This window comes from Sebastes fasciatus, chromosome 4 (genome assembly GCF_043250625.1).
Source record: "Sebastes fasciatus isolate fSebFas1 chromosome 4, fSebFas1.pri, whole genome shotgun sequence".
NCBI classification, from domain to species: Eukaryota; Metazoa; Chordata; class Actinopteri; order Perciformes; family Sebastidae; genus Sebastes; species Sebastes fasciatus.
In genome coordinates, this window is record NC_133798.1 from 12,388,465 (window position 1) to 12,404,895 (window position 16,431).

Sequence of the window (16,431 nt, forward strand, 5' to 3'; positions counted from 1 at the left end):
ATGCATTGCCTTGAAATTTGGTTGAGACACTCATAGTCTCCAGACAATGTATCCTAATGACTTTGGTGAATCCCTGACTTTTCTTCTAGCGTCACCACAAGGTTGACATTTTGGGTTTTGAGTTAAATACCTCGACGACTTTTGGATGGATTGCTATTAAATTTGTAATGACATTAAAGGTAGGGTCTCGTAATGTTGCCAAACCAGCAAGAGTACACTTGATTTAAAAAATGGTCCAACCCAAAACCCAGTCCAGTGTTGCCAACTCTTTTCCAATTAAATTAGCTAGCAGCACTAGCTCCAAAAGTCGCAAAATCTACGGAGAAAGTCGCTAAGTCAGCAACATTGACAGCCACTCCCCAAATTTTCATTATGAACGTAAACAACAAACATGGCTTGTTAGTACCCACAGCTGTCAAGCTAGCAGCTAGTGGAAGACTCTAATAATTTGATTTAGGCCAAACAAAATGATTGTACGGGCTTATTACAGTCCTGCGACAGCCAAGGATAATTGATTTTTTTTAAATATTTAAAAAATGGCTGTTGTTCTCATATGTCAAAGTCACACCAGGAGTAGCTTCAGAAGATCTAATGGACGTTTAAAGTGCTCGGTTTTTTAAAAAAGTCTTTCATTTTTTACTTCCGGATACGTGGTTTAGATAATGCTGTTAAGAAGAGTACTTAGAACGTATCATGATCGCTCATGTGGTTGCCCTGTGCATAACCTTGTACACCTCTATTAAGCGCTGTAATGCTGTTAAAGAGTAAACTGTTATCATAACGAGAAGGATGAACACTTTGAGCGCTAGGAAGACCCAGATCATACGAATAAGGAATTGTTCTTTTAAAGGGGATGGAAAACAGAAAAGCTTGAAAGAGTTTTCAAATATCTGTCTGTCATATAACCTTGACACACACACACACACACACACACACACACACACACACATACACACACACGATAACAGAGAGATACAAACATGTTGCTTCCTGTCCTCCCCACTGGGAGGAAGTCGTGAAGTTAGTTAAAAAAAAACATACTTTTTCTATCCCGATCTCATACATTTTAAGTCTCACACACACACACTCTACTGGCTACTGGAGATAACTTCAACTAAGCAACAATGAAACAAAGCATATAGGCTACATTCAGTTAAGAGAAGCTAGTGTTTATCTACTGTCTATTTGCTTTACACTATATATATAAAGATTCCCACTTCTACACACACCGTACAGCTATCTGTTCCCGTCTTCATGACATGCTGATTTCATCTGTGTTGATAATGTGTATATTTGTCTATACAATGCAGAAACACACTCACACATGGAGCAGCTGTTATGTCAGTACACTGACATAAAGCAGGGGAGTAATATGTACACACACTTCACCAGATAACATACACTCTGGCCACTTATTAAGGTGCATTTCAACTACACTGCAGGTATTGTCGACATGAAACATCATACGCACTCACACAGAGATCGCAAAGAACCCCTGTCATGGCAGATAGAAGAGTACATGTGAGCTGGAGTGATAGGAGGCAGAGAGAGAGAGCGAGAGGTGGTGTCAGACAGTACTCATTCACACATGAAGAGAGAGAGGAGTCTTTCATCCTCGCTGCTGTGGCAGTAGCTGTAAGGAAAAGGCAGGTTCACGGGGTTCAAGCATATTACAGAGAGAGGAGGAGAGAGGCTGGGCTGATGGAGAGAGCCATCAGACAGCAACAGAGATGGAAGGAGGGTGAACAGAGCGAGAGGGATGGAGGAGGTGTAAGGATGTAAAGCTCTGAATCTTAGCTACTTGACTTTTTTTTTTTTAAATCATTCAGTTACTCTCCTTACCTCTACCTCTTTGTAGCTACAGTATATGCTCATTTACTATCATGTTTGTTTGTGAAGCATATACTGTATATACAGTAGGTGGATGGCACGTCTCCACTTCCTCACACTGTGCAGAAGTGAAGCCAAAATATCTCAAAAGCTGCTATCTTGAGATTTTGAAGTCATTTGGAGCCAGAGTCTGCGCAGCAGTGATTGGGCGGTGGAGCCAAATGCAATCATGACGTCTCACCCTCTTTTTATAGCATCAAATAACTAATTAAAACCAAACTTACCAGAAAAATTAACACTTGAACATACATCAGCGTGATCAGAACTACCTGTAATGACAGAAACCATCTTTGGGAACAAACGTATACTTTGAAGTATACTTTGACATTTTAGTTTGGCCCATGTCCAATTCGCTAACATGGAGGGGGCGGCCTTTTTGACCTATACTGCAGCCAGCCACCAGAGGGCGATCAAGATGTTTTGGCTTCACTTTTGGGGAGCTGTCAAGTCGTCCATCTTTATATACACTGTGCATTCCAATACCCGTACTGCCATACTATTTAGTATGCCAGAAAAATATTTAGTTTGTCCCAATACATTGTGCCAAAAAATACCAGGATGTCCTACTACATCCGGTCGCATTTCGCAGTATGCAAGCCAGTATGCTTTTTCTGCGCAGCGGATATATGAGCAAGAGGGCGAAAGTTCGAAGTAGTATGTCCCAATTGTATGCATATTGCATGCAGCAGTATGTACTTTGTAAGGGCAGCTGCAGTATGTACTAAATGTATGTATGTATGTATGTGGAGCGATGGGACGATTAGCTTAGCCTAGCATAAAGACTGGAAACGGGGAAACAATCTGCTTGGTTCTGTCCAAAGTCTAAAAATAAAACTACAAGCAACTTCAAAGCTCATTGATTAACATGTTCTATCTTGTTTGTTTAATCAGGTTACAGATGGAAAATTAAGAATGAGGTTTGTATGGTTTTAGGGGGAGCTACAAGTTGGAACAATTTCTTAACACTAAATGACCCTTAAGGCGGTCGTTTTTTATAATGCAAATTGGGTCAAACTGTAAAAACTACAAGCCTTTCAGCCCATAACTTTTCCTAATTGTGTGTTTTTCATGTTGTCTGAAGCCTAGAAGGTACTAAAATAACAATACAGGCTACAAGTTATATATTAGTGTAGTTGTATTTTAGCATTGTAAAGTGAATTGGTCCGTTTGGTGGGAAATGTGCTGCAGCAGTGAATAAGTCAATGCGTATTATGAAAAAATATATAACGTTAAACATTGTAAATTGGCATGGGACATCGAGGAGGTTGCAGATCCTGTTTTGTTCTCTGTGATATTTTGTTTATTTCCCATCATTTCTAGTAACTTCCTCCAACAAATGCATTATTGATGTGCTTGTATGAAATGTTGAGGCAGCTGTAGGGGGGGGGGGGGGGGGGGGGGGGGGGTTCATGGAGGCTTGTTGTTGTTACAGTGAAGTTGCCAGGTTTGCTACCAGTGTTCCTGTACAGTGATTTATGTTACAAACTCTGTTCACCCACTGCATTTAGCAACCCAAGGCCATCCATACTTGGAGATGCTGCACAGAAGTCGTGGGCGAATGGGAGAAATATTATGGAGCATCTAGAAATACTTACAGTACGTAACTCCCCCTTAAAGGTATAATATGCAAGCATTTCCTAAAAAAAAACAATGTATAGAGTGATACAAAAATAATCCCTCTCTATCATCACTTATGAGCCAGTATGTGTGTGGTGGTGTCTGTATGTAAAGAGACTTTAAACGCTCTGCCTGTATTATCTCTTTTGCTGTGTCCGGGACTCCTCTGGGTGTCAGCAAAGTGGCTTTCTGCCCCGGGTGGGGGTGTAACCCCCAGCCAATAACAGGTCGTCAAATATCGCAGCTTTGTTACGTATGCCGAGTTTAACGCTGCTCCCTCTCTTCATTCACTCAATAGCTCGCTCGGCCATAGCTGCTCTCTCTCTCCCTCCCTCGCTCGTTGAGCCTGAGAGGCCAACATTGAATGTCATGTTTACAAACAGCAGCTGACAACTGTAACATATTATACCTTTAAACCACAGACTTTATATTTCTGTTTGAGTGCTTATTCAATTAATTTGTGAGCTTTAGAGGTGTTGGTTGACATATTTTCTTTATGCTAAGCTAGGCTAATTGGCTCCTGGCTCCAGCTTCATGTTTAAGTTACAAACATAAGAGTGGTATTAAGTTTCTCATCTAGCTTGCAAAAAGGAGGCGAATAAGCATATTTCCCAAAATATTGTAGTAAGTACTTTATTTCATGAAAATACCTATGGTCATTTTATAAAGACAGAAAATAGGGAAGCCACAGCAGAAGAGAGGAGCAGATATTGATTATAGGAGGGTGACTGACAGGGAAAAATTAACTGATGAGCAGAGTGACTGACAGCTGCATTAAACAGTCGAGTGTCATGGATCTTAAATCCCAGTGACCTCACCTCCTCGCTGCCACTGAGATATTTTTAAATCCTTTGGAAAACATCAATGAATCATCATCAGGTGAAACAGAAGGTAACAGCAGTAACATCAGCTAACTGAGAGAGACACAGTGCCAACTTCACACATGGAAGTCATATTGAACAGGACTGCGAGTGGAAAAGACTTTCATCCTTTTTTACTGAATAAAAAGCCCATAATTCAGTGGAAATGTTGCCCAGAACAGGCTCTTCCTCGCTGGGCTTTCTCTGCTTTAGAAACTAAACAGGCAACTGACATCCTACCACACAGCACTCTGTATGATATTATCTTGTCTCATGCCGCCTCGCATGTACTTTTGCACAACTCAGAGTAGTACAAACAGTCATTTTGCTGCGGGCGCACAGGAAAAAACAACCCACACTGATCATGATGAGTTCCAATACAAAATATTTTTGTCAAAGTTGCACAGGATGGAGGGAAATTAACATGTAATTCTCCTGCATAATTGTGTTCATGTGAATAACTCAATGCATACTATTTAAAGCAGTAATTTTACATAATAGCCAACAGTACAGAGTAATACCTGAAATATGATGTTTATTGCCAGCCTGCAAGCTATTAGAAAGTGCCGACATTCATCAACATATGTTTGAGAAAGATTCTCCAGATTCGATGGCCTGACACCATAAACAACAACGAGCTTTGGCAGAGAACTTACCAACTTCCTGCAGATGAAGAAACCCCCAAAAGACGCTGGAAATGGATAGGTCACACATTCCGTAAGACTACATCAAACATCACTAGGCTTTTCAAGTTTCACTGACAACAACAACAAGAAAAATTGGATGAGCCTTTCAGCAGCAAAATGTACGAGGACACAGTTTTGGTTGTGTTGGCTCCAAAATCCAGCATATTGGATTTGAAATTAAACTATAGTCCCTTTCCCACTGGACAGAAAGAAAAATCATGAACACCCACTAACATCTGGCTTTTGTCTTCAGTGGGAAAGGTTACAATCAGCATTCGTTCCCGGGACAAATAACTTTGCAGTAGTCATGGGTAGTTTTCGGCTCCAGCTCCAGTAATGGCAGTAGTGCTTGTAAGCGCAACTCATAAATTGGCTGCTGGATTCCTTTGTATTCAAGACTGAAGTTTCACTCTTAATGTTAATAGGTGTACCATCTCCATGACAACAGGGCAAACTCCTATGATGTAGGCCATGAGATACAGTTGAAAGCTCTGGTAAAAAAAAAAGTGGACTTTGTGATGAGCATCGTTTTTTATCAAATAATCAATATCATCATGTTTAAACGTGTTGTTCTGTATTTTGGGAAATGCGCTTATTTACTTACTTGCCGAGAGTTGAATGGGAAGATCAATACCACTCTCATGTGTCTGTTATATATGAATCCATATACCCGGTTTTGAGTTTGGCATTTTGGCTGTCGCCATCTTGTTTTTTTGCGGTCGCCATCTTGTTTTTTGCAACCAGAAGTGACACGAGCTAAGCACAACCAAACACTGAATAAGACATTTTTAGGTGACCAAAATATTACAATTAACTTTCATGAACTGAAAACACACTATAAAAAAGAGTTAAAGTTGAAAAGATGAAAAAACAGACAACACCCAGACCGGACAACGGCGTGGTAGCGACCTGTCAATCACAAGGTAGCCACGCCCTAAAGCATCCCCTGCTTTATGGTCTATTTGACTCTAAATGGTACCATAAATTACTAAATGAACATCATGCTGTATTGAAGAAGACTTGAAACTAGTGACCATAAACTCATTTCAGTTTACAATGTTTACTGAGGTAATAAATCTTCAGTAGAAAGAGAGAAAGAGTCCCCCAGTAAAATCAGCACTGACTTGGAATAGGATACCTTGCGCTCTTGTTTGAGAGGCTAAGCTCCCCCTAAGGTGAAATATTTTGCTGCCTCATAAGGTCACAGTTAGCTTTTTTGCCAGCATTGCTTTTTGATGCAGAAAAAGGCTGTGTAGTTTAGACTGAACATTTGAAGAGATTTAGGACGGAATGAAGAAGCAGAGAGGAAGACAGGGAGAAGAGAAGTGGGAGGGTGTAAGAAGAGCGATAGTGGGAGATGAGGATAGAGAGGGGGGTGAAGCTTATCGCCTGTCAGAGCCTTGCTATCATTTTTACGGAGCCTGCACTGAGATCAAGCAGAATTAGCAATCATCATTCTTCTTGAGATGTTTAGCCAGGAACCTGTCAGTTTGATGACCCTGGCCCAGCAGGCCCACTACCAATGTTAATCCACTCAAGCACATTACACATTACACTTCATCTTTAAAGCAACTGTGACAGATTTTAGTTGTTTTTTTCACAACACAGCCTACACTGCCCCAGCTGATCTTGCTCCTTTGCCTCCATCTTGTCAATACGTTTTTTAGACACAAGTGTCTTTTGTTGAGATTCTGAATTCACATCAGGTGAAACGCTTCGCACATAACCAGTGGTGGGTACCATTTCAAGCCTGTTACCAACCTCTGGAAAACCAGACTATTTATGACGATAGTTTGACACAAATTACCCCTGGATTCCACTGGGCGCAGCTTCGCCGCCCCAACCGCTGGAGCTGATCGCAGCCACTCTAGACAATGCTAATGAGTCGCAAAAGCGTCGCAGAAGCGTCGCAGAAGCGTCGCAGAAGCGCCTCTCTGCTCCGCTCCACTAAGTGCCTAGTCTATTTTTGATGGAGCCGCAGCGCGTTGCGCAAAGTGTCTCCTTCGCTGGTTCAGGGGATACAGCCCCCAAAACCTTCAAGTCTTTCAAGTAGGAGAAGAAATGCGAGCGTCCTCCTACAGGCACTGTATGTGAAATATAGTACGAAACACAGCCACAAATCATTGATCCATGTCATTCATAATGGGGCTTTTGACGGTATTAACTTTGTCTGTAGGTTATAGGACAACAAAGTAGGAAATAACAATAGACACAATTAAAACAGACAAAAATAGAAACCATTTAACTATGTTGCCTACTTTACTTATGGTAGAAGCACAAATATCATGGAAATCAACTAAATCTGCAGCGGCAGGTGGAAACCAGGGGTTGTGCATTGCTCATATATCGCTATGTGCACGTGACTTGTGCATGTGATGTGAGGCTGGGTCCGGCGTCATCAACGCGTCATATCTTTGGGGTACAACACATGTGCAGTCAAATCTAGTCAGCACTCGCCAAAATTGAGCCAATCGCAACGCACGACCGCAGCTTCAGTTACACTGCACATGTGTTATACCCCATACCCGTGTCTGCCCATGTCCCAGCCTCCTTCAATAGGCCTTGGTTGAATAGGCATGTTTCCAAGAAAACAAGGAGGGTGAAAAGAGGAGATGTCACTCGTCATCATCGCATCATATTATTGAGGTATAACACATGCGCAGTCTGCACTTGCTGAAATTGAGCCAATAGCAACGCTCAACCGCAGCCTCTCTCAATAGGCCTTGCAAAAAAACGGTGTGTAACAAGCTTTAAGGGACGTTTCAATCTCGTTTGGTGGGTGTGTCAGAGGTGTTGCAGAATCAGCTGCAGCATGTATGTAAACCTTTCATATTAAAAAGGCATGTTTGCGTAACACAACAGGGTGTTCAAAGCACCACCGTTTCTGTTTCAATAAACATTTTGCTACGTTTTGTTGAGGCTGAATGCGCTCTAGGGCTGAGAGTGTATACACTTTCGACTCAGGACTTTATACAAATATTGGTAATTTTTAGGCTAAATACCAATAAATTATTTTGTGAAATAAACTGCTTCTTAATTTATTTATTTCACTGATAGTTATACTATGTATTAAAGATAAAATCATCCTTAACCCTTATGTTAAATTCATTATTTCCATTGAGTCATTGTTTTATTTGATGGAGTTGCTGCCCTGGCATTTGACCTTTGTGCACTCAAAAAAATTGACAACACCAAAGGCCAAGTGGTCTTGCCCCTATAATGATGAAATTCCAGACCAGATATCCGTCTGTCTTTGCTAATTAGCTGAGGCTAAAGGAATGCAGCTAGTTTCTCCTAAGCGTAATTGCTTTGTGCCCCCCCTTCTCCCCGGTCTGACATGTGAGTGGTATCAATCTTCGAGTCTAACTCTTTGAAAGAAAGCCAAGCTATTCCTTTAACTCAACTTTTCATATTATCCTCAATATGTGCCACAAAGATGAAATTAGCCTTTCACTTCATGATTTGTCAGAATCCAAATTACATAACACACCCACATTTTAAGCTGCCAGTTTCACATCACTAGCCAGACTTCCTTTATTGTTTGTCCTGTACTATACATGGGCAAAGAGACCATAACATATGTGACATATTTGATATTGTTGAAATCAAAATTGAGTCCATGTGAGGCTCTGCTGTAATCCGTTAATGGTGATATTACTTTTGATTCAGTGATGCACTGTTGGCATTGGGACCACCCTTCCTGTTCAAAGGCAGCAGGCAACCACAGAAACCTGACAGGATATTCAAAGAGGAAGTTCAGTTGCAATCTGGCTTCAAGAGATTAGGTCACAGTTTGTTAACCCTTAGAGGTTTGATTAAAGATTAAAGTGTCTCCAAGCATTCAGCTTGAGGAAATTACAGGTTTGAGGAATGGTTATTTTGTACTCATAAAGATATGTGTCGTTTTGTGGCATTTCGGGATTGTTCCTTTTAATGAACTGAACTGCAAAACTGTAGAAATGTATGCAGATGAAGAAGGTAGTGAGATCGTGATGTGGATGTTACAAAGACTAAAAGATCTTCCTGTCTCTCTCATTTATACATCCCCATCGCAAGCACAGGAACATAAGAAGGATTGCCCCTGGCACTAAATCGAGCCAACCTCTTTGCTCTCTGCTGTCTGCCCTTCCTCTTCTTCTTCTTCTTCTTCTTCTTCTTCTTCCCTCTCTCTCTCTGAAGTGGAACAGGTGACCCACCTTGTGGTGAGAGGAGGGCAATGCACCACCATGCTCTCTGATCATGCTGCTGAATGCAGTTCAAGCAGCCAAATACCAGTGTCGATTAGATGATGATACAGTAACACAAACTGTAAGTACCCACTCACTGTTACTGCTCAGTACCTCCTGATCTTATGTTGCTGCATCCCTTCCACCATCCCTCTCATTATCTCTATTTTCAGTCCTCTTTATTTCTTCTCTTACCCGTCGGTAGGTAGGTGGATAGATAGTGTCAATGCTACCAAATGTACACAGACACACACACACACGCACGCACGCACGCACGCACGCACGCACGCACGCACGCACGCACGCACGCACACACACACACACACACACACACACACACACACACACACACACACACACACACACACACACACACACACACACTCACCAAAAGGATATTTATAGTGCTCTAGAACCAGTCTGTCTGTTGCTAGGATACCAGCCAGCTCAGAATTCTCAGGAATGCAGTTTAGCTTTGTTTACAAAAATGAGCATGTTCAGTATGTCTTACACACACACACACACACACACACGCACAAACGCGCACTCGCACACACACACACACACACACACACACACACACACACACACACACACACACACACACACACACACACACGCATAATTGAGATGGAGTCTGTGTCCAAACTGGAGTATCTCACAGGATCATTTTCACCACTCACACTGAGCTGACAGTAACCATAGTGAGAGAAAATGCTGACAGCATTTTTTTTTCAGGGTCTCTCAGTCTCTGGTTGCTATGGCAACTGCCCTGGCTTCTCAGCAGCATCCCCTGGGTAACAGAGGAAGGTGGCAGTGGGTAAACCAGAGGCTCCACATGGAGAACAAAGTTGCCGTGTTGCCCTCTACTGGTACAGAGTCAGCTCAGCAAGGAGGGCTACAGGAAGGTAGGAATTGTGTTATGAATCACAAACTACAATGAAATACTCATTTTATTTAACAAAACCATATTTTTCATTTATGGTAAGTGCTTTTTTGCGTGTACTGTTTTCACCATTGCTTTTGCAAAATCCCATATTGTGGGCTCTATTTAATAATCTTCATATAATCCAATTTGTTTTATTCCAAATCCCAGTTAAACTGTTAAAAACAGCTCTTATGTGTTCTCAGTGTAGTTAGTCCGTCAGGAGAAATTATTTTATATCTGTCAACCGTGGTTAGTTTTGACAGCAATCGAGTTCTACTGAAAAATAGTGCAGTGCCATGACAACAAGTAACAAGGTGCAACAGTGCAGACTGATTCACATGATGCAAAAACATGCAGGACCTCACTGCCCTCTACAAACACAGAGAGCAGTAACTAAAGAAATTGAGAAAAAGGCTTAAAGTTTTGAGGTTGGTTAGCCTAAAAAACAGATAGAAAAATTGTAAATGGGATGCCTTTTATACACAAAAACCTTTAACTTTAGGTGGTCAGGGCCTGAGATGGTTACAGCTATTCTGCTAGGCAAGGCTAGTAGTTGGGTCCAGCTGGAAAGGAAACAAGTTTGAGAGAGTTGGTAAATTGAGCTTCAGCTAAGGCTAGAATTTATCTCACCAGACTTTAGCAGTTTGCCTTTTAGCTCTGTTGTCGTTTTGCAAACTTAACATCATATTTTCTTTCAAATTAAACACTTCTATAGGCATATTTCCTAAGGTAAAACAAATGTTAAAAGGTCAGATTCGACTTCTTTTTACTCAATTTTGTAGTCAATGCATTTTGTCTCTTCGGTGTAGCTCATGTAGAGTGTATATTAGTCCTAGTTTGTGCCTGTCTCTGTATTATCACTACATTTGAGTCACAGAGCTATGTATCAGATTTTTTGAAAAAGAAAAAAATACTGTATGCCCTGTGATATTTGACAAACCCAGAAGATCGGTTAACAACTCTTGCTGCTATTTCCAAAATCTGGATAAAAACAATAATCTGTCCGCTGGACCATAAAAAAGATTTTTTAACTTGTTTACCACATTGTGCCTCTTTCTCTTAATTCAAACAAAGATGGTAGCAGGACATGACATATATCAGTTAGCTTGATTTGTACATGAACCTAAATCGAATAAAAAAACATCAGTTACAATGGCATAAAATGATATTTCTTTCCAATATATCATATTTTTTATAAGAAATAATGTGTTCATATTTTGATTGTGTTTAACAATAGTTAAGAGATACAGTACAATACTGGCACGTTATGTTTGACTGTGGTACATTGAAGTTCAAATTTAAATTTAAATTTTATTTTTTTAATTGTTTATAACATTTATTTAAATTATTTTTAATTATTCAAAAAATATTACTTTTATTAAAATAAATGACAAGACCATGGCTGCAACTAATACTTATTTTCATTATTGATTAATCAGTGAATTGTTTATTCATTCACAATCATATAAAACAGAGAAATGCAGCAATGTTATTTTGAGAAGAAGGAAATAGTGAATTTATGGCACTTTTTCTTGATGAATGCCTTTAATAATTAATCCATTATCAAAATTGTTGAGATTTTTTTTAATCCAAATTTTAAGTAGGATGAAATCGTTTTTTTTCATGCAAAATATGAAATATTTTGGTTGAAAGGGAATTTAAAGGTTCATAAAAAAAAACAATACAAAAATAATAAAATACTAATACATAATAAAATACAAATCCTTTTGAGACAGTTTGACATTCAAAGCCGGGTTTTAGTAAACAGTACCGTACAGTATCTGCTTTTCCACATGGACACTTACTGTCTGTCAGATACGTTGCTTATAAATCTTTCATTTTACCCTCACTTCACCAGGTTAAAGCCCCTGTGTGAATAATTCAATGTGACTATAGCATCTTTAAAATCATTCTGATATTTTAAGTTTGAGTTTGTAAAATTGAGATGTGTTGCTTTAAGCCCATTTATACATAAGGGATGTAACAGCATGCATTGCTATATGCCAAAATGTCTCTTCCGATACTTCCACTGGAGGGCAGCAAAGGCAGAATTTTCAAATTCTACACATAGTGGCTTGAAGTTATAGTTTATATATTTTTTTTACAATATTAAATTTGCTAAACACTTCAAACAAGGAACACCAAATACAAGCCCAATCATTACTCTGAAATGCCAGATGGATAAAACTGTAATACTGATTTGCTGTCATTTTCACATCATAGCTACTTGTGGCTCCATATTTGTGATGTGTGTGTGTTTATTTTTTGCCCTCATGAGGAGTGGGAGAGGTTGTCTCTTTGGTGGGCAGACAGTCAGACAGACAAACAGACAGGCAGACAGACAGACTGGCGGACCGTAACACTGTAACCGATATACTAAAATACTGGACCATGTGCCATTCCAAATTCGTCTGTCAGCCACCGTCTGACCAAGAATAAACACACACATCCAGGCGTCTCCCCTGCGATACTGTAAGCTTACTCCCATGTGTGTGTGTTGGGTATCACAGTTAGAGATGCAGGGATGTCAGAGTGAGGAAGGAGATTGATTCTCAGTCGATGATGTAACCAGACGGGCAGAGTTGGGTCACAAAGAGCCCACATACAGCTCTTTTTACGGAGCCACCTTCTAGCCCTGTCTGTTGCTAATGGTCATTTAATTCAAAGCAGAGTTATTCTGCAGAGCGCCACAGACCCTGCTGACCTTTTACTGACCCTCAACAAGCCTCATAACAAACAGTTGAACTGTTTGCTGCTTCATCAACAACACAGGAAAGCAGACATGTTATCTTACAAGTGCTGCAAAATGGGAAACAAGAAACAGATTGCATGACGGCGAGAATGAGATATAGGTGAAATGGTGTATTGATAGAAAAAAAAATTCCCTCATGCATGTTGTATTTGCTCCTTTAGGGATTAAGTTTTGCAGAAATTGTTGTGTAGACAAGTCAGACGGGAGTTTCTGGTCTTGGTTTCTCTGTGAGAGTTACAGACAGTCGAGAAACTTGCAAACATCTCATTTCTGCGCTACAGTGTGTTTGAACATTATTGAAGAGGAGGAGATAACACCCAGGTAGCCGCACACAGAAAGAGCGACAGATGACAAGTCACTTTGTTCATATTCTTGCTCGATCTCCTTTTTGTACACAGATCAAGGAGATGAGTCGAGAACGGCGCCTTCACTTAACTTAACTGTACACACACACACACACACACACACACACACACACACACACACACACACGCACGCACACACATACACACACACACACACACACACACACACACACACACACACACACACACTGATTGTCTCGAGTCAGCTGTGTGTCACTGTAGCATCATTAGCTTTTCTGTGTTCCTGTGTTATTGATGCGTTTTAAATATTTATTAGGCCACTTCCACAGCAGCAGCAGCATCTTCTAATCCAGCAAACAAAGCCAAGATGTTTCTGTCTGTGTCCTTGAATAACAATGAGCTGGAACAACAGGGACAAATCTGTGTGAAGTAAGTGATATAGACAGCTTTTTTTCTTTCTTTTTAGTCTGGAAAAGGTTTAACTTCATGTCTCAGGGAACTTTTGGAGCCACTTAATGTACATATGCGGGAAAATGCAGCAGTGTAGGGTTTGTTTCTTGTGTCCCTGGTCAGCTGCTACTTAAACTTTTTTCTTCTTTAAACCAAAATGCACGATCTGTAACTGGTGACATTTGACTGTATCAGATTTGGCACATTGAAATACATTTTAAACCGGTAAAGCTATTTACTCTTTAGTCACTGAAGCAGCATTATATACTGTCAATGATATCAGGTGTAATTCAGGCTGTTCTCATACACCGTTCGTAAAAGTAAATGCACTGTAATTTGTATACAGTACATCCCACAAAATTACTTTGTATGTAATCCGGGATGGACGAATGGGTCAAAAAACTCTGGACTTCTACCCAGGAGACCAGTGTTCTTCTGTATTTAAGTTATGCCACTTCCGGTGTGGCGTAACTTGACCATAATCTTTTCCTAATCCAAACTAAGTATTTTTGTTGCCTAAACCTAACCGAGTAGTTTCGGAAAATATCATACAAACCGTTATATGAGAATACGTTGCGTAATCATGTCCCCAATTTGGTGATTTTAGTTTGAACGTCAGCTGAGGGATTAATCTACGGTTTATGCTGCTACTTTTCTACCTTTTTTAATTGTTTCTAACAGTTATTTTGATTTTTTTTTTAAATCCAAATTTATTGAAAAAATATGAATTTTATTGATATAAAAGACAAAACTATGGCTAAAACTAATAATTACTTTCATTATTGATTAATTAATTAATAATGTATTCACATCTGATATAAAAGAGAGAAAAGCAGCAATGTCATTTTTAGAAGCAGAGATAGTGAATATATGGAACTTTTTCATGACTTAAACAATTAATAAATTATCGAAATTGTTGAGGGTTTTTTTTCTGTCCAAATTTAAAGTAAGATGTAGTGTACATTCAGTGTCCTGAAAGCCATACATTGGACTAAATGAACAAAACCAATCAAAAATGCAAGACAAATTTCATAGTTCAATCTGAGTGCAATAAAAAGACGGCTCATGTAAGAGTTATAAAAAAAATGGTGTTGCACAAAAATTAGGCATTATGTTGATTTGCACACATGTTGGTGTGCAAAAATAAGACTAAAAAAAATTAGACTGAGTCTACAGCGATGCTAGCAGCTCTGTGAGGCTGTACCTATAGGCACAGTGTTGTGTTGAGCTAAATGCTAGGGGTGTCGCGATATAACAGTATTGACAATATGTAAAAATGAACTATTGATATCATGTTAATAATACACATATGATGATGTGATAATGATCTCATCTAATGATAATAATAATACAGCGCCTCTTATATCACGCTTTTGTACAGTTATGCTTACAGACTCTCTCCGCCTCCCTACACTCAAAACGAGACAAAATGCACTATAAACAAGGTTAAAGATGAATTTGAATGGTAACATTTTTTAAAAACATTTTTCTATAGATATTGCAATAATATTGTTATCGTGAATTCTTTTGGCCATGATAATCATGTAGTGAAAACTGTGACAGCTTTAGCCCAAATGCTAACATGCTCACAATAACAATGCTAACATTCTGATGTTTTGCAGGTACAATGTTTACCATGTTCACCATCTTAGTTTAGCGCATCAGTATTCTAACATTTGAGCACTAAACACAAAGAACTTTGACCTCATGGTGGCGCTAGACAAAATGTCGGTATCACCAAAGTTATTACTATTCATCCTGTGGAGAATATGAATGTGCAAAATTTTAGCGCAATTAATCCCCCTTTTTTTTTTTTTACATTTCAGTCCAACTGACTGACTGACCAACATTGTCACACAAAGAGCCACATCATTAGAGAGGGTAAGAACATGAGAAAAGCTACAAACACAACTTTTCCTAGCTTCTTTAAATGTCACATTTAGATTGACCGAGTTGTTCATCTGATAGCAACAATATGAAGTTTGAAGTTCTTTGGCAAAGTGAATTTTCACTATAACTAATGGACTGTAGATAAGGAGCCACTCAGCCACTCAGCCTCCCATGTGCCAGTGTTATTCCAAAGCCATCAGTCTGGAAAACATTAGCAGAGGAAATCTAACAACCTTTCTGTGAAGTAATCCATCATTAATGTCATTTCACTGACCCAGACACTACACATCATTTAAGAGGCTGTGGTGCATTTGCTCTTTACGCTTGACTTACAGTAAATTTAGAGAGACAAAAAAGGTTAGCAGACCCACAGATTCAGGAGTACACAAGTCAAGTTAAAATATTTCAGCCAATTTATATTAAGACAGAAAAAGAGACTGAGCACATCCATGTTATACAGAACATCATTTAACTATACCTGAATACCTAAACTAAATAAAAGTGGGCATATGGATAAAGTCTATCAAGAACATATCATTTTTTATTGTGATATCGATATGTGTCGTGATATAACACATTTTCTGGAAAGATAACTGAGAAACTGTTCATGGATAAAATGACGAGTCCAGACCAAACCATTTGTTAAACCAAAGAAATCACAACAACTCAAGGTGCTGCAAAAATCCAGATATTACCATAGAGCAATACTGCCTATAGCTACATGTATGGCAACATGACAGTATGTCATATTACCCATCTGTAAAAATAAACAAAACTAGAGGAGACTGCAATACACAAGACGGACA

General features: G+C 39.4%; 1 long non-coding RNA gene across 1 annotated transcript; it reads right to left on the reverse strand.

The window, feature by feature from the left end:
• Window positions 1-8,567: 8,567 nt before the first annotated feature.
• Window positions 8,568-9,661, reverse strand: LOC141767056 (uncharacterized). Its single transcript, XR_012593763.1, has 3 exons — window positions 9,394-9,661; window positions 9,156-9,298; window positions 8,568-8,784 (listed from the first exon to the last, which is right to left on the reverse strand). It is a non-coding gene; the product is annotated as an uncharacterized LOC141767056 (long non-coding RNA).
• Between the last annotated feature and the right edge of the window lie 6,770 nt (window positions 9,662-16,431).